At 44.4% G+C, this 20832-nt stretch overlaps 1 protein-coding gene across 1 annotated transcript in view; it reads right to left on the bottom strand.

Moving 5' to 3' along the window:
* The window catches only part of GNMT (glycine N-methyltransferase), a 112682-nt gene that overhangs the window by 52339 nt on the left and 39511 nt on the right, over positions 1-20832 (bottom strand). The window lies entirely within an intron of this gene.

Genomic DNA, 20832 nt, shown 5'->3' with positions numbered 1-20832 from the left:
TGCTTACCTATGCCCTTACAGTCTTTGCTCTACTCATCCTCACTCTCCTTCGTTATCCCCAAGCCCCAGCACTCTCCAAACAATTATCTCCGCTTCCCTCTTACCTCCCCACCTGTCTTCCTCTGCTGACCTGCTGCTAAACCTCAGATCTCTCCTACTAACACGCAGAACATGCCGTCCACTCTCCTTCTCCCACCTGTTCTCCCTTTCTCTACTTCTCCTCACTGCTGGTGACCTCTCTCCCAATCCTGGACCCCCAAGAAGATGCCCACCATTTTATCACCCCATTATCACTCCCCACCTACTAGAAACTACAAAAAGTGGTCCAAGGTGTTGTTTTCGGATGAAAGAAAAGTTTGTATTTCATTTGGAAATCAAGGTCCCAGAGTCTGGAGGAAGAGTGGAGAGTAGGGTTGAGCGAACCTAAAGTTCGAAAACAGACTTCCAAAAAAAAAACCTAAAACAACAAGGTATGGGTTTGACGTTCAAGACAGTAAGGCCAGAGTCACACTTGTGAGAGACTCGTGTAAGTCTTGCATCACATTACCCGACATGGCCTGCAGCTCTCCTGACAGGAGCATCTCAGCTGCATAGAAATACATGCAGCTGACACTCTCCTGTCAGGAGAGTGAATGGCCATGCCGGGTGATGCGATGTGAGACTCGCGCGAGTCTCTTGCAAGTGTGACTCCAGCCTTACGAGTACAAAGCACTCAAGCAAGCAGCGCTGTTCTTGGCTAAGAGTGATGCTCAGCCCTGTGCAAGTCGCGAGCAGTGTTTGATCGGCTCACATTTGGGATAGATTCAGCATGATCACATGTAGTGTGTGCACACAGACACACACACACACACACTAAATAAATAAATTTGAAAAACCCCAACCTCACCCCTTCCAGAAGTGTTCTTATGACTGGCTGCATGTGGGCGAAGATACGCAGATACAAACTTCCCAATTACTGGCTTCCATTGAGGTTCGGTTCAAGTCATTGTCACAATCCGAACCTTATCTAAAGGTTCGAATGTGCCTGGCGAACCGAACCTCCAAAAGTTCGCTCATTTCTAGTTGAGAGGCAGACAATCCAAGCTGCTTGAGGTCTAGTGTGACATTTCCACAATAAGTCATGGTTTGGGGAGCCATGTCATCTGCTGGAATAGCTCCACTGTGTTTTATCAAGACTAAAGTCAGTGCAGCAGTATACCAGGACATTTTACAGCATTTCATGCTTCCCTCTGCCGATAATCTTTCTGGAGATGTAAATTTCATTTTCCAGCAGGACTTGGCCCCTGTCCACACTGCCAAAAGTACCAATATCAGGTTTACTAACCACAGTATCACTGTGTTGATTGGCCAGCAAACTCGCTTGACGTAAACACCATATAGAATCTATGACACCAGAGCCAACAATGCAGACGAGCTGAAGACTGCTATAAAAGCAACCTGGGCTACCTTAAATCAGCAGTGCAACAGGATAATCGCCTCCATGCCACGCCGCATTGATGCAGAATTTAATGCAAAAAGGCGCCCCGACCAAGTGCTGAGGGCATTTACTGTATAGACTTTTCAGTATGCCAACATTTCTGAGTTTAACATTTTCTCAGTGGGTCGTCTTTAATATACTAATTTTCACTCTGTGTGCAATCACTCTATATTTTCCCTTTTCGTATTGAATTACTGAAATAAATTAACTTTTTAATGATATTCTAATTTATTGAGATGCACTTGTAGTTTTAGACAGAAAACAACCGGATAAATTGACTGAATAGTTTGGAGTGGGCTAATGAACTTAAGTGCCAAACTTTTGCAAAAAAATTTCAAATGTATATATCTATATACAGTGCCTACAAGTAGTATTCAACCCCCTTCAGATTTAGCAGGTTTGATAAGATGCAAATAAGTTAGAGCCTGCAAACTTCAAACAAGAGCAGGATTTATTAACAGATGCATAAATCTTACAAACCAACAAGTTTTGTTGCTCAGTTAAATTTTAATAAATTTTCAACATAAAAGTGTGGGTCAATTATTATTCAACCCCTAGGTTTAATATTTTGTGGAATAACCCTTGTTTGCAATTACAGCTAATAATCGTCTTTTATAAGACCTGATCAGGCCGGCACAGGTCTCTGGAGTTATCTTGGCCCACTCCTCCATGCAGTTCTCCTCCAAGTTATCTAGGTTCTTTGGGTGTCTCATGTGGACTTTAATCTTGAGCTCCTTCCACAAGTTTTCAATTGGGTTAAGGTCAGGAGACTGACTAGGCCACTGCAACACCTTGATTTTTTCCCTCTTGAACCAGGCCTTGGTTTTCTTGGCTGTGTGCTTTGGGTCGTTGTCTTATTGGAAGATGAAATGATGACCCATCTTAAGATCCTAGATGGAGGAGCGGAGGTTCTTGGCCAAAATCTCCAGGTAGGCCGTGCTATCCATCTTCCCATGGATGCGGACCAGATGGCCAGGCCCCTTGGCTGAGAAACAGCCCCACAGCATGATGCTGCCACCACCATGCTTGACTGTAGGGATGGTATTCTTGGGGTCATATGCAGTGCCATCCAGTCTCCAAACGTCACGTGTGTGGTTGGCACCAAAGATCTCGATCTTGGTCTCATCAGACCAGAGAACCTTGAACCAGTCTGTCTCAGAGTCCTCCAAGTGATCATGAGCAAACTGTAGACGAGCCTTGACATGACGCTTTGAAAGTAAAGGTACCTTACGGGCTCGTCTGGAACGGAGACCATTGCGGTGGAGTACGTTACTTATGGTATTGACTGAAACCAATGTCCCCACTGCCATGAGATCTTCCCGGAGCTCCTTCCTTGTTGTCCTTGGGTTAGCCTTGACTCTTCGGACAAGCCTGGCCTCGGCACGGGTGGAAACTTTCAAAGGCTGTCCAGGCCGTGGAAGGCTAACAGTAGTTCCATAAGCCTTCCACTTCCGGATGATGCTCCCAACAGTGGAGACAGGTAGGCCCAACTCCTTGGAAAGGGTTTTGTTCCCCTTGCCAGCCTTGTGACCCTCCATGATCTTGTCTCTGATGGCCTTGGAATGCTCCTTTGTCTTTCCCATGTTGACGAAGTATGAGTGCTATTCACAAGTTTGGGGAGGGTCTTAATTAGTCAGAAAAGGCTGGAAAAAGATAATTAATCTAAACATGTGAAGCTCATTGTTCTTTGTGCCTGAAATACTTCTTAATACTTTAGGGGAACCAAACAGAATTCTGGTGGTTTGAGGGGTTGAATAATAAATGACCCTCTGAATAAACTTTTCACAATTTAAAAATAAAACAAAAAAAGAAATAAACATTCTTTTTTGCTGCAGTGCATTTCACACTTCCAGGCTGATCTACAGTCCAAATGTCACAATGCCAAGTTAATTCCGAATGTGTAAACCTGCTAAATCTGCAGGGGGCTGAATACTACTTGTAGACACTGATATATATATATACACATATTATATATATATATATATATATATATATATATATATATATATATATATATATATATATATATACACATATACATATATACATATACATATACATATATATATATATACATATACATATATACACACACACACTAGCTGTACTACCCGGCTTCACCCAGGTTAATAACTGCTGTTAACAAAATAGAATGTATTAACAAGCATGTATTCTGCACACAAAAACCACAAAACAAATAAATAGATAGAAATGTAATTATGTCTGTCTCCCCTCTCTGTATATATCTCTCTGTCTCTCTCTCTCTCTCTCTTTGTCTGTATGTCTCTTTCCCTGTCGGTCTCTGACTGTCTCTGTCTCTTTCTCCGTCTGTCTCAATCTCTTTCCCTGTCTGTCTCTCTTTCCCTGTCTGTCTATCTATCTCGGTCACTGTCCCTGTCTGTCTCTTTCCCTGTCTGTCTCTTTCCCGCTCTTTCCCTGTCTGTCTCTTTCTCTCTGTCTCTTTCCCTGTGTCTGTCCCTTTGTCTCTTTACCTGTGTTTGTCTGTCTCTTACCTTGTCTGTCTCTTTCCCTCTCTTTCCCTGTCTGTCTGTTTCCCTGTGTCTGTCTCTGTCTCTTTGGGTCTGTCTCTTTACCTGTCTGTCTCTTAACCTGTCTCTCTTTCCCTCTCTTTCCCGGTCTGTCTCTTTCCCTGTCAGTCATCTCTTTGTCTGGGTCTGTCTCTTTGTGTCTTTCTCTTACCCCGTCTATGTCTGTTTCTTACCCTGTCTGTGCCTGCCTCTTTCCCTGTCTGTGTCTGTCTCTTTCCCTGGCTGCATTGTGACACGCCAACATTCCATATAAGGGCGTGGCTGCGCATTCTTCTGAAGTTCTGGCTGCACTGTGGCTCCCAGCTCCATTCGCTTTAATGGAGGCAGGTTTTTTGGTTAATAACTGTAAAGCGCGGGATTACAATTTCCCCTCAAATCATAGCCTATGACGCTCTCGGGGTCCAGAAGTGTGAGTGTGCAAAATTTTGTGGCTGTAGCTGCGACGGTGCAGATGCCAATCCCGGACATACACACATACATACACATACACACACACACATTCAGCTTTATATATTAGATATATATATACTAGCTGTACTATCCGGCTTCGCCTGGGTTAATAACTGCTGTTAAAGTAGAATGTATTAACATTCCCGGGATAGAATGTATAAATAGAATTATTAACGCCCGGGATAATAACTGTCTCTCTGTTTCTCTCCCATTCTCTGTCTGTCTCCCCCTCTGTATATATCTCTCTGTCTCTCTCTCTATCTTTGTCTGTCTGTCTCTTTCCCTGTCTGTCTCTGACTGTCTCGGTCTCTTTCTCCGTCTGTCTCAATCTCTTTCCCTGTCTATCTCTTTCCTTGTCCATCTATCTCTGTCACTTTCCCTGTCTCTCTTTCCCTGTCTGTCTCTTTCCCTGTCTGTCTGTTTCCCTGTTTCTGTCTCTCTCTTTGTCTGTGTCTGTCTCTTAACCTGTCTCTCTCTTTCCCTGTCTCTTGCCCTGTCATTCTCTTTGTCTGTGTCTGTCTCTTTGCGTCTGCCTCTTTCCCTGTCTGTGTCGGTCTCTTTCCCTGGCTGCATTGTGACACAGCAACATTCCATATAAGGGCGTGACTGCGCATTCTTCTGAAGTTCTGGCTGCACTGTGGCTCCCAGCTCCATTCACTTTAATGGAGGCAGGTTTTTTGGGGAATAACTGTAAAGAGCGGGGTTAAAATTTCCCCTCAAAACATAGCCTATGAAGCTCTCAGGGTCCAGAAGTGTGAGTGTGCAAAACTTTGTGGCTGTAGCTGCGACGGTGCAGATGCCAATCCCGGATATACATACACACATACATACACACATTCAGCTTTATATATTAGATATAAAACAAACCTTATCTCTCAGAGTGATGTTGGGAGCAGGTTATTATGTCTACCACCACACTACACACATGCTTTTACTGTAGCCAAATTGGATTGCACCCAGTTCACATGATGTCCTGAGATACGCTGTTTAGAGCACTGTCTATGTTCACACAGCAGAGTCTGACACTACACTCCAGGTCTCTTGTTAGGCTTGACTGGAAGACCCAGGACATAGTTAAGTGGAGCTCTTACTGTAATGAACACTGTATATGGACCTGTATTTCGGCAATAACCACCAGTATTCCGGATCCTTTCTCAGAGTTTAATGATGTGGTCTCTGAAAAGGGTTGTCAGGAGGTGGAGAAGCACAGATCTTATGACTGCACCATAAGGGTGATGCCAGGGGCCAAGATACCCAAGATTCAAAATTACAGAAAGTTAATAAAAAAATTTCGACCATTGCAAGACTGTTGACTGACATGACGAAAAAAGGTACGGTCTTCTCTTACTGGTCTCGGGGGGCTTTATGCGCATTTTGCCATCTTACAAAATGTTTTGCGTCTGCACCTGTGGTGATACAGCCCGCTGTATCTCTTTCCTTCACTGTGGAGGTGGTGGTAGGAGCTGTCTTGTCTTCGTCCATATGCATTCTTTTCTAAAAAGTTATCTCCAGCCGAACGTAATTATGACATTGGTAACAGGGAATTGCTCGCTATCAATTTGGCATTTTAGGAGTGGCTACACTATTTGGAGGGAGTTACTCATCCGGTTACTGTAATTATGGATAATAAAAATATTTTGAACCCTAAGTTGACAAAACGTTTCACACAGAGACAAGCTTAGTGGTCATTATGCTAATGTCATTTGTCCCTTTGAATCTTGACCTTAAGCTTCTGGGAGAACATTAGGATTCTGTTTTGGCTGGTCACTCTGGTGTTAATGGCACTTTGGATTTTTTTACTGTGCAGTTTTTGATGGCCCAAGAGCTGGAGGGAAGTGTTGTCCTATGTGTCCGCATGTGCCACCTGTGCATGCTCAAAGGCATAGAACTCTCGTCCGTAAGGTTGTCTGGTACCATTGAGTGTCCTTAGCAAACCTTGGACGGTTATTTCCATGGATTTTCTCTCCTTCATTCCTCCTCTACTGGTAATAGGTTTATTTTTGTTGTGGTTGAAAGGTTTTCCAAAATGAAATACTTTAATCGCCCTACCCTAATTACCGAATGCTAAAACATTAGCCCAGGTATTTATACGTGAAATTGCCAGACTCCATGGAGTCCCATCTGACAGTGTTTTTGATAGTGGTACTCAATTTATTGCCAATTTCTGGAGGGCTTTTTATGCTCATTTAGGGATTAAAATTATTTAATTCATCAGTGTTTCTTCTGCAGTCTAATGTGCAAACAGAGTGCATAAATCAGAGTTTGGAGCAGTATTTGCGCTGTTTTGTCTCAGATAAATCAGGAAGAGTGGGCCTCGTTCCTTCCTCTGGCTGAAGTTTCTATTAATAATCATCGTCATGAGTCCTCTGGGGTGTCTCTTTTCTAATGTGTCTATGGTCATCATACTCAATACTGTACTTTTCTCAAAGGGCACTCTTCCGGGGTACCCAAAGAGGACCTATAGGGTTCTGCTTCAGCTTCTACATGGAAAAAGATTCAATAGCACTTGCATAGCATGGGCTCTATGTATAAGCGTATGGCTGACTGTGAACATATGTCTGGTCCAGACCTGTGTGTGAGTGGTTCGAGTGGTTATTCACTAAAAACATTAAGCTTAAAAAGGTACCTTCACTTAAGCTAGGACCTTGGTTCATCATTCCATTCAAAATTACAGCTATCATTTCCCCGATAGCCTTCCATCTAGCCTTACCAGCAGTATATACAATCCATAATGTGTTTCAAAAGTTTCTATTAAAGAAATTTGTGGGTTTGGGAACTCCCCTTTCCACCTGTCCAACCCTGTTTTTGGATGATGGTTCATTGGAGCTTGAGGTGTCAAGAATTATGGACTCACGGGTCATTCATCACTCTCTACAGTACCTGGTTCACTGGCAGGATTATAGTCCTGAGGAAAGGACTTGGGTGCCATCTTAGGATATTCATGTGGAGCAAGCATGTTTATTTCCAGCACCATGGATACAGAGGATATACAATATAGTAATTTAAACATCACATTTAATGAAAAAATGTTTAAAAAAAACAAACAAAAAATTTCACGCAATTAGGCTGTTAATCATGACATATTTGGTGTTTAAAACGTATAGCAGCATATGTATATGTTAGCAGAAAAAAAATGAAAAGCCTGGGTAGAGTATTCCATTACCATCATCCGGAGAGACCTGGTCCAGATGATCTGGAGGCCCCTTATAGAGGGAGGTATACTGTCACACAAGGTTTAGCTCTGAACTCACGAGTGTCAGGTTGGCATCTGTCCATATTCAGACAGCATAGTCGGAAACCCCAGGTCTCGTTAGGCTTCTGAATTTCTGAGACAGGCTTGGGCATTGATCAACATGTATTACCTTTGGCTCAGGCCTGTACAGCTACTCCATGCCCTTTTTAAGATGGTGGATATGATTCTCCCTTGCCGATTAAAACTTGTTGCTATACCGGTCCTTGTGTTCCAGTTGCTGGATATCTTCTGTGCATTATTTGGTGTGTTGTGGAAATAGCTGTTTATTTCTTCCCTGTTCCTTTTTCCCTGTCTGTCTTTTTGGCCATACACTTTAAGAAATGTAGATATTTGAAAAGACTCAAACTGAATTGTAGGGTGAATTGGGCTAAATGAAGCAAATCTAGTCAATTATCAAGATGAAAGTTGGAGAAAATTGAAAATATTTTTAATGGATTGATTAACAGTCTCAGTCTGCCAAGTACATTTTGGGGTAATAAGCTGAGAAGGGCAATAAGATTTTCAAATTCTTTTGGAGCACCCTACTGAACTTGGAAACAAATAGTACAACACAGTCAAAAATTATGTATACACTCAGGGTGGGTTAATTTCACTCGAGGGTCATTTCTAAAGCAACACGTGTCAGAGCAGCAGCAAGATTCCCAATAGAGCACATGTACTAGGTCTCCAGGATGTCACTATAGCCTAACACCTTCAGGAACCAGGAAAAGATGAATGAAGAACCAAACTGCTACGGAGTTAGTTTATTTCTGTACTATTATCCACTAGATCCTCAAGGAATCCATCACGTAAGTGATATAGAAGGGTTAATAGTTTCTCTATGTCTTCATTAAAGATATTTTATTGTTATTAGTAAGTATATCTGATGGTAGTTCATAGTCATGGAGCCTACGGAATAAGAAACAGGCTCAAGGATTATTATTGTCTCTAAATGTTCTTCTTTTCTTCTTATCTCATATGCATGACTCTACATTTTTGTTTTGCTAAAACGTAAAGGTCATATGAGCAACTTGTGAAGTCCAGCTAGAAGCTTTTTTTTTTGCAATATCACATTGATCTGTAAATGGTATAAATAAACTGTACTTTGGTTAAATAAACAGAAAAATTGATCATGCCCACATGGATGCAGGTCTTTTTCTCCGAGCGCTCGATCTTGATTAGGTCTGAAGAGGCCTAATTCAGAGGACCTCACTGGTGATCCCATAAGCTGACTTGTGACAAAACAGAACAGCTACAACAGTTTTTGGTGCCCAACGTGGAGCCGTGGCCAACCAGCCTATTCCGAAGAAGTTTTGGGGACTCTGGAGACAGTGAAATTTCAGCTGCAGCAAGGTGAGAAGCTTTATTCTTACACTTTATTTCACTCTCTCTGATTTCACGAATATTCTGGGTAAGGCTGTACACACGGTTCAAGAACTCTGGCATCACCAGTGAGTATTGTTTTTTCATGCATGTCTGAATGAGAGTTGAAATATAGAGTAATAAGATAATCTGTTGTCCGTCCATTAACTGATTGCATAGATTGCATAGCACGGAATTTGGTACAGTCTCTGTATAATTGCATTTGCTGTGTTGCTGTGTTTTGTGTTTTGCTTTGGCCATCTTTGCATCTTTGATGGGCAATACACTGGTCTAGGGATTTGTGTTCATAAGTGGTTTCATATTAATGCCTAGATAAAGTAGGCAGGCAATAGGTTGTTGTATATTGATGAGAAGCCTCTGAATAACAAAGTGACAAGTAATTGAGATAAGAGACTTGGTGAAATAATATGTATGTATAAGTCTAATGGTTATAGGTCATACTGTGCACTGTGAAAGGATGTTCTGGTTGTGAAATGTCACAGGGCATAGCCATATAGAGTATTTGAGTGGATACCTGACATTTGTATTTTTTTTTTCCCCATCAGTGTCAAGAGCGGTTTAGATAATTTTATTTACATGTGAGGTTAACCGATCCTTGGAAGGTGTATTGTTACATATGTTTCTAGAATCAAGTGCTGTGAAGGTATATAAGAAGTCTCAATTTTCTGCTGGGATTGTGTATTATACCAGTGGGTATTAGGGATGTTGTGGAAAAACTGAATCTGGACGAAGAATTCTTTTGAGATAACACTCTTGCTAAACAAACTGTGCGCTGCTGCCATTCTGTTGGGAGGGGTCAAGTGAACAGCTGCACGATTTTCTACCCTCTGTGAGAAGTCAGCTCTGAGGATTGTTTTGGTTTAACTCTAGTTTACGTTCGTTGCCGGAACACTTTGTAAAGGACCAGCATAGAGTACCCAACTGCACATCAGGTTTGAAGTGGGTTAGAGAGCATTGTGGCCTTCTCACTTACATGGAGGTGGTCTAGCAGGTGAGAGGACTATCACACCTGGTCCTTCCTGCTTTAGTCATCTGGTCTATTGGGTGAGAGAGGTTTTTTTTAACCCTTCCCAATACACCCTACAAGTGTAGCAGGTGAGAGTGAATGCTCATTTAGCCTTCCAGCTACCACTTGAGAGCCCATTCTGACTTGCCAGGAGACGTGTGGCCTGTTGACAAAGTCCAGGGACACTGAGAGGGCATTTGCAGAAAGGTGGGCTGTGTGGGAATAAGTTGAAGCCATGGGCAACTTGTTCAGTGTGCAGCGTGGGGCTCCAGCAGGATCCAAAACAGCCAAACAGATAGTGCAAGAAAGAGAAGGCAAAGAAGCAGTGAAAAATGTCAGCCCGATACTCAAAAAAGGCAGACATGCCAGAGTACGGATGTTTGGATGTTCAGAAATGGCACAGATTCAGGGAAGAAAAGAGAGGTTGGATAAAAGACAAGAGGGTAGAGCAACAAGTAAATAAATGGTGTCGTGTGGCTGAAGAGGTGCAGCATTGTGGATATAAAGAGACCACAGCGGGAGATAAGGTGTATTATGAATGTTTTAATGCACCAAAAGCAGGAATTGTGACTACTACCGCCCCCCCTTCACATAAGCAGAAACCCAGACCAGATGAATGGACTTGTAAACATTGTAGTCAGAAAAACCCAGACTGGAGAGGTAGTTGTGCTACGTGTAATATTACTCGCCCTAAGCAGATTGCACTAAATCCTGTTCGAACCAGATCACATGTGATGACAGAGGACGCTGACTCTGAGACAGAGGTAGTGAAGGAATTGAGCTTTGGGGAGGAAGCTGACGGTGAGGAAAGGAAAGAACGCCCTGGGACCAGTACAAAAAAAATCAGATACATCCCGACCGAGGAAGGTCACAAGAATCAGAGACACAGGAATATCATCCCTGGAGCCCCTCTGACCAGCTAGCTATGTTGAAACAGTTACCTGACCCTGAAAACCAACCTTTCCCATTTTACAGGCAAATACAGACAATACAGGTGACTTATAAATGCACTTGGGCAGACCTCGAGAGTTTGGTGACTGCAAAGGCAGGTGACGTGCTGGGACACATAATTAAATCACATACTGATATGATAAAGGAGCAATCATGGGTCATGGATGTTCAGTCTGAGAGGTCTGGAATGACGTACTGTGAGGCATTGAAAGGATGGGCTACAAAGAAACAAACAGAGCAGTCTGTGCTGAAGACTGACGTGACACAGCAAAAAGGGGAGAGTATAGAGACGTACTTTGGGAGGTTACAGCTGAAGTGGACAGACCTGGGGTACAGTGCAAGAAACGACCTTGATATCAAAATATTGGTGAATGCATTCATTGACGGTATGAATAAGTTTTTACGAGACGCAGTACAGACGGCCAGACCTGAGTGGAGAAACATGGACCCAACAGACCTTCTGCAAGTAGCTAAGGGGGTTGAACTGACAAAATGCAAGCGACCAGTTATGTATGCTAGAGCACAAGGAAGACAGTGGAAGCAGAGAGGGGGGGCACCAGGTGACCGAGCGACCGTACAGTGCTGGAATTGTGGACAGAATGGACATTATGCCAGACAGTGCAAAAACTCCAAAAAGGAGAGTGAGCAGACTGATTTCCCTCCTCCCTTGCCTCTGACCTAGGAAACTGGCAACCCAGTGACAAATGTGTACCCTGTATTTGTTCCCTCAGGACCTGGTCCCACCTTACTTACGGCCATAACAATGCCAGGGGGGATAGAGGCAGAATTTTTAATTGACACTGGGGCAACCGGTACTGTGGTACATAAAGACCTGATAAAGCCAGATATGATTACTGACGAGACTGTGGAGTGTGTCGGGGTGGAGGGATTGGTGTCTGAAACTCCCTTGACAAAACAGATGAAGCTGAGATTACAAGATAGCCAGGAAATTCTCACAAAGCTTATTGTTAGTGAAAATACTCCTATGAATTTGCTGGGGGCTGATGTGTTACGTGCTATCCAGGCTACCACACAATACACCCCAGAAGGTATTACAGTCACAAGTCCCCTCTCTGACAAACACTTGTGCAAGATTGCAGCAATGGTGTACATGTCCAAATCTGCGAGAGTGTCAGATACCAGAACTAGTGAAGACATAGCAATGCAACAAGTTCCAGACATTAAACATAGAAAGAAAGATGGAGCTTGCAAGGCAGTTAGTGTAAAAATATCCAAAATTTTATTATACAAATTTCTTATTATATTAAAATAGTTTCAATCCATATAGAAAAAGTACATATGCAGTGCTAATAGAGAACAAGGTGAATTACCACACATAAGTGGGAAAGCAGAAGTGATAACACCCCAAGTAGACATAAATAACTAGCAAGGGCAAAGGGTCATAAATAAGCGTAAGTGGCTGGCTAATACCTATGGCGTCTCTGTCCTGGCGGGAAACGTAATTATATATAGCCAAATCAGCATAGATCCCTAAGGCAGGACAGAGATTCCAAGAATCAAGCCAATCATGAAAAAAGTCACAAAACAATGACTAAAAAATGTGGCGCCTCCACCCTGACCGGGCACATGAAGTTGTGCAGCCAAATCGGCACAAGTCCGTTTAAACAGGGCAGGGGTCACCAGTAACAAGCCACTCACATACAAAAGACCCTAAGAACCCATAACTTACACATAGTTAAGAAGGGGGGTGAACACCAGAGCGTCCCACGACAGTGCAAGGAGCCTTCCTACGCGCGTTTCGCACGGATTACATCTGCTGGCTTCATCAGGGAAGGTACCTTCCCTGATGAAGCCAGCAGATGTAATCCGTGCGAAACGCGCGTAGGAAGGCTCCTTGCACTGTCGTGGGACGCTCTGGTGTTCACCCCCCTTCTTAACTATGTGTAAGTTATGGGTTCTTAGGGTCTTTTGTATGTGACTGGCTTGTTACTGGTGACCCCTGCCCTGTTTAAACGGACTTGTGCCGATTTGGCTGCACAACTTCATGTGCCCGGTCAGGGTGGAGGCGCCACATTTTTTAGTCATTGTTTTGTGACTTTTTTCATGATTGGCTTGATTCTTGGAATCTCTGTCCTGCCTTAGGGATCTATGCTGATTTGGCTATATATAATTACGTTTCCCGCCAGGACAGAGACGCCATAGGTATTAGCCAGCCACTTACGCTTATTTATGACCCTTTGCCCTTGCTAGTTATTTATGTCTACTTGGGGTGTTATCACTTCTGCTTTCCCACTTATGTGTGGTAATTCACCTTGTTCTCTATTAGCACTGCATATGTACTTTTTCTATATGGATTGAAACTATTTTAATATAATAAGAAATTTGTATAATAAAATTTTGGATATTTTTACACTAACTGCCTTGCAAGCTCCATCTTTCTTTCTATGTTTATGTGCCATATGGAGTGGCGTTGATTTTTTGATGCGAGATGTGCCTTGGTTCAATGTTCTTGTGTCTCAAGTTCCAGACATTGTATGGGCAAAGGGAAAAACTGATGTTGGTCGGCTTCCTATTCCCCCAGTCATGATAAAATTAAAAGAAGGCTCCACTCCTCGTTTAAAACAGTATCCCTTAAGCCCAGCCAAATCAATGGCCCTGACCAGAGATATAAGAGAATACGTGGAAGCAGGGGCTCTAGTACAAAGGTCCTCCCCCTGTAACACTCCCTTGTATCCAATCAAGAAAAAAGGGCCCAAAGGTTCCCCTGATACATACAGAATGGTGCATGATTTGAGAGCTGTCAATGCTGTCACTGAGAGTGTAACACCAATTGTTCCAAACCCACATACCTTACTGTCACAAATCCCAGGGACCTCCAAATGTTTTACAGTAATTGATTTGGCAAATGCATTTTTCTCTGTGCCTCTACCCCCTGACTGTCAGTATCTTTTTGCCTTCACACATGAGGGGAAACAGTACATGTGGACAGTCCTCCCGCAAGGAGGAATGAATTCACCTACCATTTATTCCACAGCTATGGCAGGAATTCTGGAACAGTGGCAACCGCCTCATCCACAGGTTACGCTATTGCAGTACGTGGATGACCTTTTGCTCTGCTGTCCAGACCAGACGTCCTGCAAGGAAGCCACAATTTCTTTGCGGTGTTTTCTGGCAGAGAATGGTTGCAAAGTTTCACGTGAAAAATTACAGTACTGTAAGCAAAAGGTTACCTTTTTGGGTCACTGTATCTCTGAAGGTACAAGACACCTGACTGAGGAGAGAAAACAAGCAGTCCAAAATCTCTCCTTACCCAGGTCCCACCGGCAACTGCGCACCTTTTTGGGCTTAGTGTCATACTGCAGGCCTTGGATAAGGTCTGCCTCGCAAATGATGCAACCCCTCTATGATTGTCTGTCATCTGACCCCTTTGACCTAACTCAGGAAGCTATTGATTCCTTTCATTCCCTTAAACTACTCATTGTATCTGCCCCGGCCCTGGGTATTCCAAATTACAATCAACCATTTTTCTTGTTTTGCACAGAACAGGAAGGGCATGCGACAGCCGTCCTCACACAGCAACATGGTGACAAACAAAGACCAATAGCTTACTACTCAGCGCGATTGGACCCAGTTGTCAGAGGGTCACCCACGTGTGTCCGTGCTGTAGCGGCTGCTGCAGTACTGCTAGGGAAAGCTTGCGAGATCACATTGACATTTCCCTTAACAATTTACTCCCCGCATGACATTCATGCTATACTTGTGCAAGTCCAACCAAAACACCCGTCTATGGCCAGACAGCTCAGACTTGAATGTGCCCATCTGATTCCTGAGTATGTCACCCTCAAGAGGTGTAATGTTCTGAATCCGGCCACCCTTTTGCCAGTTGATTCAGAAAAGGGGGAATTGGTGACAATGGTAGCAAGTGAGGATGAATACTTTGACATGACGCACGAGCCTGACTGCATAGAGCTGATGAGTCAGGAGACAGCGGTTTTCCACATGTCTGATACACCTATTCCTAATGCAGATTTTGCGTTTTTTGTAGATGGCTCCAGATACCACCTGGATGGGAGATTCTACACTGGATATGCAGTAGTATCCTCACATGAGGTAATCCGAGCTGAACCACTCCCGCCGCACATGACTGCGCAGGAGGCGGAGCTAACAGCGCTCATTGAGGCGTGTAGAGCGGGATTAGGTAGGAAAATTAATGTTTATTCAGACTCAAAGTATGGATTTGGGATCTGTCATGATTTTGGCCCTATCTGGAGAAGTAGAGCTTTTCTTGCGTCAGCTGGTAAGCCTATTAAAAATGCAGAATTGGTAAAACAGTTAATGGAGGCACTAATGTTACCAGTCCAGGTTGGCATCATTCAAGTGAAAGCACACACAAAAGGGGACTCACTGGAGGTAGCGGGCAATAGAAGGGCGGATGCAGCTGCGAAAGCAGCGGCAAAGAGGCCTAGGGATCAGAGGATAGTGGCAGGGAGCCAGCAAGTCCCAGCCACAGTGAGTCTGGATGTCCTGAAATCCCTCCAGCATCAGGCTGCCCAAACAGAGAAGGAACACTGGGAGAAAATGGGAGCTGGGCTGAACTCGAATGGAGTATGGGAAAGTAAGGATAGGTTGTGTTTACCAAGGTCCCTGCTCCCTATGATGGCACAAGCAACACATGGCCCCACTCACGCCTCAAAAAGTCACATGTGTAACCAGGTGAATGCCTTCTGGATCGCTCCTGGCTTCAGTTACGTAGCCTCCAAACACGTACAATCCTGCATTATCTGCGCACAACACAACCCAGGCAAAACAGAAAAAGTCCCTAAGAAAGCAACACCCAGACCGCTCTACCCGTTTCAACGACTGCAAATAGACTACATACAACTACCCAAGGTAGGAGTGTATGAATACGTCCTGGTATGTGTAGATCTCTTCTCAGGATGGGTTGAGGCCTATCCAGTAAAATGTGCAAATGCTAAAACAACTGCAGAAAAACTGATGAAGGAACTAGTCTGTCGGTAAGGCATCCCAGAAGCCATAGAAAGTGACAGGGGCACACACTTCACTGGAGAAATAATGAGGGACTTTATGCAGGCCCTGGAAATAGAGCAGGCATTCCATACCTCTTATCCACAGAGCAGTGGAAAAGTAGAGAGATTAAATGGGACACTTAAACTAAAAATTCAAAAGGCCATGGCAGAGACAGGAAAGAATTGGGTAGAGTGCTTATCCCTGGCACTCTTTTCAGTCAGACACATTCCAAATAGAAAGACAGGCTTGTCTCCTTTTGAAGTCCTTTTTGGTAGTGCCCCAAAAACAGGTCTCTACTTTCCACAAGTGTTACAGATGCAACACGGCACTATGACAGCCTACATCCAGGCCTTACAGGAAATACTTAATGTGGTGCATAAACATGTCTTTTCATCCATTCCAGATCCCAATGCAAGTGCAGATGTGCATCAGCTGAATCCAGGTGATTGGGTGGTCGTGCGCAGACACGTGAGAAGGAGCCTAGATCCACGCTTTGATGGCCCATTCCAAGTCCAGCTGACCACATCCACCTCAGTGAAACTTGAGGGAAAACCCACCTGGATCCACGCTAGTCACTGTAAAAAGGTCACTCCACCGGCAGAATGACAGTTTTGCTAATTATCCTGCTAGGTGTAGCAGGGTTGCTGCACCAAACAAAGACACTGAGCGAACTTTGAAATACGGACTGGGATAATAAACTCATTCGCCACCATATTTCTCTTACTGAGGACATGGAAGGAGAAAAGCCAAAAGACTGTTGGATCTGCACACACAGTCCTATTTCTTCAAAGACTATGCCTTATTTAGCCTTACCTCTGGAACCACAGGAGGTATTGGTACCAGACTGTATACACAATGAAATCTGGACTCAATCTAGATTTTTGGGAGAAGAAGATGTACCTCGTGATGTATCTGCTACATTGACTATAGTTGAATCAAAAACAGGAGGACAAAGTGGCTAATATGCAAAGAATTACAAATATTTATTCAATAGCATACAAAACATTACAAAAATATCGTGGAGAAGAAGAGCAAGACATGACAAAAAACTGGCATCATGGATGGTAAAACAGTTACTACAAAGGGCTGCACTGAAGGCTGAAATGGTACAATGCCATATAGTCACAGTATAAGTATATAACCAATCACAAAAACATACCCAGTGCAGCCGAAATAAGAGGTAATAAAGTGCCAGTAGTGCAGAGGACAGAGGTCTGGATACCCCCCTAGGAAGGGTAACGCGCGTTTCGCGTGAAGAGAGTAACACGCTTCATCAGACCGTGAGGGATATGAATTTCTCCGTTGCCGGAAGTACTAAATGGGCCAGGTGACCCATCACATGATCGTCGTTAACCAATGAATGGTAAGAAGGTCGGCGCATGCGCGGTCGGCACAGGCGGCCGGGGATGCGCGTACAGCGTCAGGCAGGGCGCGCACGAGAGGGGGCGTAGCTCCCAGTCCTGCACGCCGTTACCAAGGAGACGCCGTCGGGCAAGCCGGGACGCCAAGCGCGGACCACGCATGCGCACAATTACACCATCCACGTCGGGAAGGTAACAACTGGAGATAATTTTTACTCAGTATATAAATATAGATAGTGTCCGCCAGGTGCCAAAAATAGGTCATATAGAAACATATAACAATAAATCCAAAGAGTAAGAGTAAAATACAATAATCGGCAGATGTTAGATATCCATGGCGAGCACACATGCAGGCGTAAAAACTCCGAAGTGGATTCTTCAGATCGACAGTGGTGGTTACATGCTGGTCACGTGGAACGGAGAAAAAGAACTATAGAAAAAATGTGAAAATAAGAAAAATTATATTAAAAACAGTATAAAAACATAAAATTCTGGAACAAATGCCGGCGGGTGAAAAACAGGCAGATGTTCCAGAACGGGAAAAGGGGGGGGGGAAAAGGGGAGAGACTACAAGAAAGGGGCAAAGCTAAGGGACTCATTCAGGCCAGCTGGGGTCATAGAGCCCAAGATGGTAATCCACTTAGTTTCCTTTTGGGCAAGGATTTTCCTAACATTGCCACCCCTGCTGCCGACATGAATTACATCTATACCCTTAATCCTAAGGGACTTGCTATTGCAGTCATGATGACTACGGAAATGTCGGGGCAGGGTTTTAAGGGTGGAAGTATCCACCACCGTCTTGGCCGCACCAATGTCCCTCACATGTTCACGGACCCTGATTCGGAGTTCCCGTGAAGTAAGACCTATGTAGACCTTCGGACAGCCGCAAGTGGCATAATAAACCACATTCGAGGTCGCACAGGAAACGTAACACCTGATGTCAAAAGTGCGGCTGCCATCTACAGTTGTGAAGGTCTTGCTGCGGGGGACATTGGTGCAGGCAAGACAGTGGCCACAAGGAAAGCAACCATATAAAGGGGCAGTATGGCCAAAAGGATGGGACACCGCTGGAACGTAATGACTACGCACAAGGTAATCCTTAAGATTCCTAGAGCGTCGTGCCGTCATAAGTGGGTGGTCAGACAAATGGGAACTCAGACTCGGATCGCTCTTCAGGATTGGCCAATATTTGTTAAGAATATCGCGCATGGTTTGCCACTCATGATTAAATGTTGAGATGAAACGAACCTCTCCGAACCCCCTATTCCCTCGACCAGAAGACTGTAGGAGCTCCCGCCTCTGGGTATTCCGAGCCCGATTGTAACCCCTTTTGATGGAGCGATGACTATAGCCCCTAGCAACCAATCTAGAGCTAAGATCTTCAGCCTGGGCCTTAAAATTGTCAGAGGTAGAGCAGATCCGCTTCATTCTGAGAAACTGACCAACCGGGATAGCTTGAATGGTACTAGAAGTGTGGGAGGATGAAGCGTGTAAAAGGGAGTTGACCGATGTCGGTTTCCTAAAGACATCGGTCTGTAGTTGCCGACATGGGTCAACTCCAATAGAAATGTCTAAAAAATCAATTTGCTGTAAATCAAATTTTATATGTTTTTATACTGTTTTTAATATAATTTTTCTTATTTTCACATTTTTTCTATAGTTCTTTTTCTCCGTTCCACGTGACCAGCATGTAACCACCACTGTCGATCTGAAGAATCCACTTCGGAGTTTTTACGCCTGCATGTGTGCTCGCCATGGATATCTAACATCTGCCGATTATTGTATTTTACTCTTACTCTTTGGATTTATTGTTATATGTTTCTATATGACCTATTTTTGGCACCTGGCGGACACTATCTATATTTATATACTGAGTAAAAATTATCTCCAGTTGTTACCTTCCCGACGTGGATGGTGTAATTGTGCGCATGCGTGGTCCGCGCTTGGCGTCCCGGCTTGCCCGACGGCGTCTCCTTGGTAACGGCGTGCAGGACTGGGAGCTACGCCCCCTCTCGTGCGCACCCTGCCTGACGCTGTACGCGCATCCCCGGCCGCCTGTGCCGACCGCGCATGCGCCGACCTTCTTACCATTCATTGGTTAACGACGATCATGTGATGGGTCACCTGGCCCATTTAGTACTTCCGGCAACGGAGAAATTCATATCCCTCACGGTCTGATGAAGCGTGTTACTCTCTTCACGCGAAACGCGCGTTACCCTTCCTAGGGGGGTATCCAGACCTCTGTCCTCTGCACTACTGGCACTTTATTACCTCTTATTTCGGCTGCACTGGGTATGTTTTTGTGATTGGTTATATACTTATACTGTGACTATGTGGCATTGTACCATTTCAGCCTTCAGTGCAGCCCTTTGTAGTAACTGTTTTACCATATGTCACAAACCACCGGGGGGTCACTCAGAAATCCCCCGCGCTGGCTACCAGTACGTCACAATCGGGGGGTAGCAAGGGGGGGTCACCCCTCCTTTATACCTCCCGACCGACAGACAGAGCACGTGACGCGCTCTCTAGCGCCCCTCTTATAGTCAGGCCAATTATGGAATTGCCCGACAATAAGCAAGGAGGCCGCTATACTACTTATGCCGATTATTGAAGGGTCCCCGGTGAGAGGAGGGTATATATTCCCCCGACCTCCGCGGGCGGAATATATAATATCTTCCCGAATCTCACTGGCCTCCCCACAATAATCCTTGGCACAACTCGCTGCCACCAACCGCTTCACGGTAACTATTAGCCGAACACACGGACGTGGGATTCAAGATCGAGATAACAGAACAGCCCAGGATTAATTATATAATTTAATCGCCTAAAGCACACTAGAAACTACAATATATACAATAGGGAATCTACAGAATATACAGTTATGTCAGAGTACAGTTACAGATAAAGCATGGTTTACAACAGGTATGCAATTCAATCAGTTACCTTGTGCGTCTGGCCACAGGGGGGCGCTGTAGACCAGGTTTCCAGGAACTCTCTCACAGGTCTGTCCCAACCAGGCCCCCGAGCAGAAGAACGCTGGAAAATGGCCGAAGTAGGGTTATCAACCTGGGCAATCCAGGTCCCCTCCTACCTTAGTGACCTCACAGGGAAGCACTGCCACTCCCCCTGCATGGATCAGAATTATCCAGCAAAGGGGATTTTGGCTATAACTTTGCCTGGGAGCGTCGTAGGCAGACGCCAATGCTCTCATTGTGACAGTTATGAATTTAGCTACAGAACGAGGGGACTCATGACCTGTCTGCCAGTTCCCCATTGGCTGATATCACGCCTGGGGCATTTCCCAATGTCCTGTTCCCATAAAAAGGGGGTGCCGGCATCGTCCACATGCGGAGACACCATTTTTATGGTTGCCATATTTATCGGAAATATGGCTTGCGAGATATGAACCATTTTTTACTGGAGTCGTTCTGTCT

This window comes from Anomaloglossus baeobatrachus, chromosome 3 (assembly GCF_048569485.1).
Source record: "Anomaloglossus baeobatrachus isolate aAnoBae1 chromosome 3, aAnoBae1.hap1, whole genome shotgun sequence".
In the NCBI taxonomy this organism is placed as follows: Eukaryota; Metazoa; Chordata; class Amphibia; order Anura; family Aromobatidae; genus Anomaloglossus; species Anomaloglossus baeobatrachus.
The sequence above is the reverse complement of the archived record's forward strand: the minus strand, read 5'-3'. Positions and strand labels throughout refer to the sequence as shown.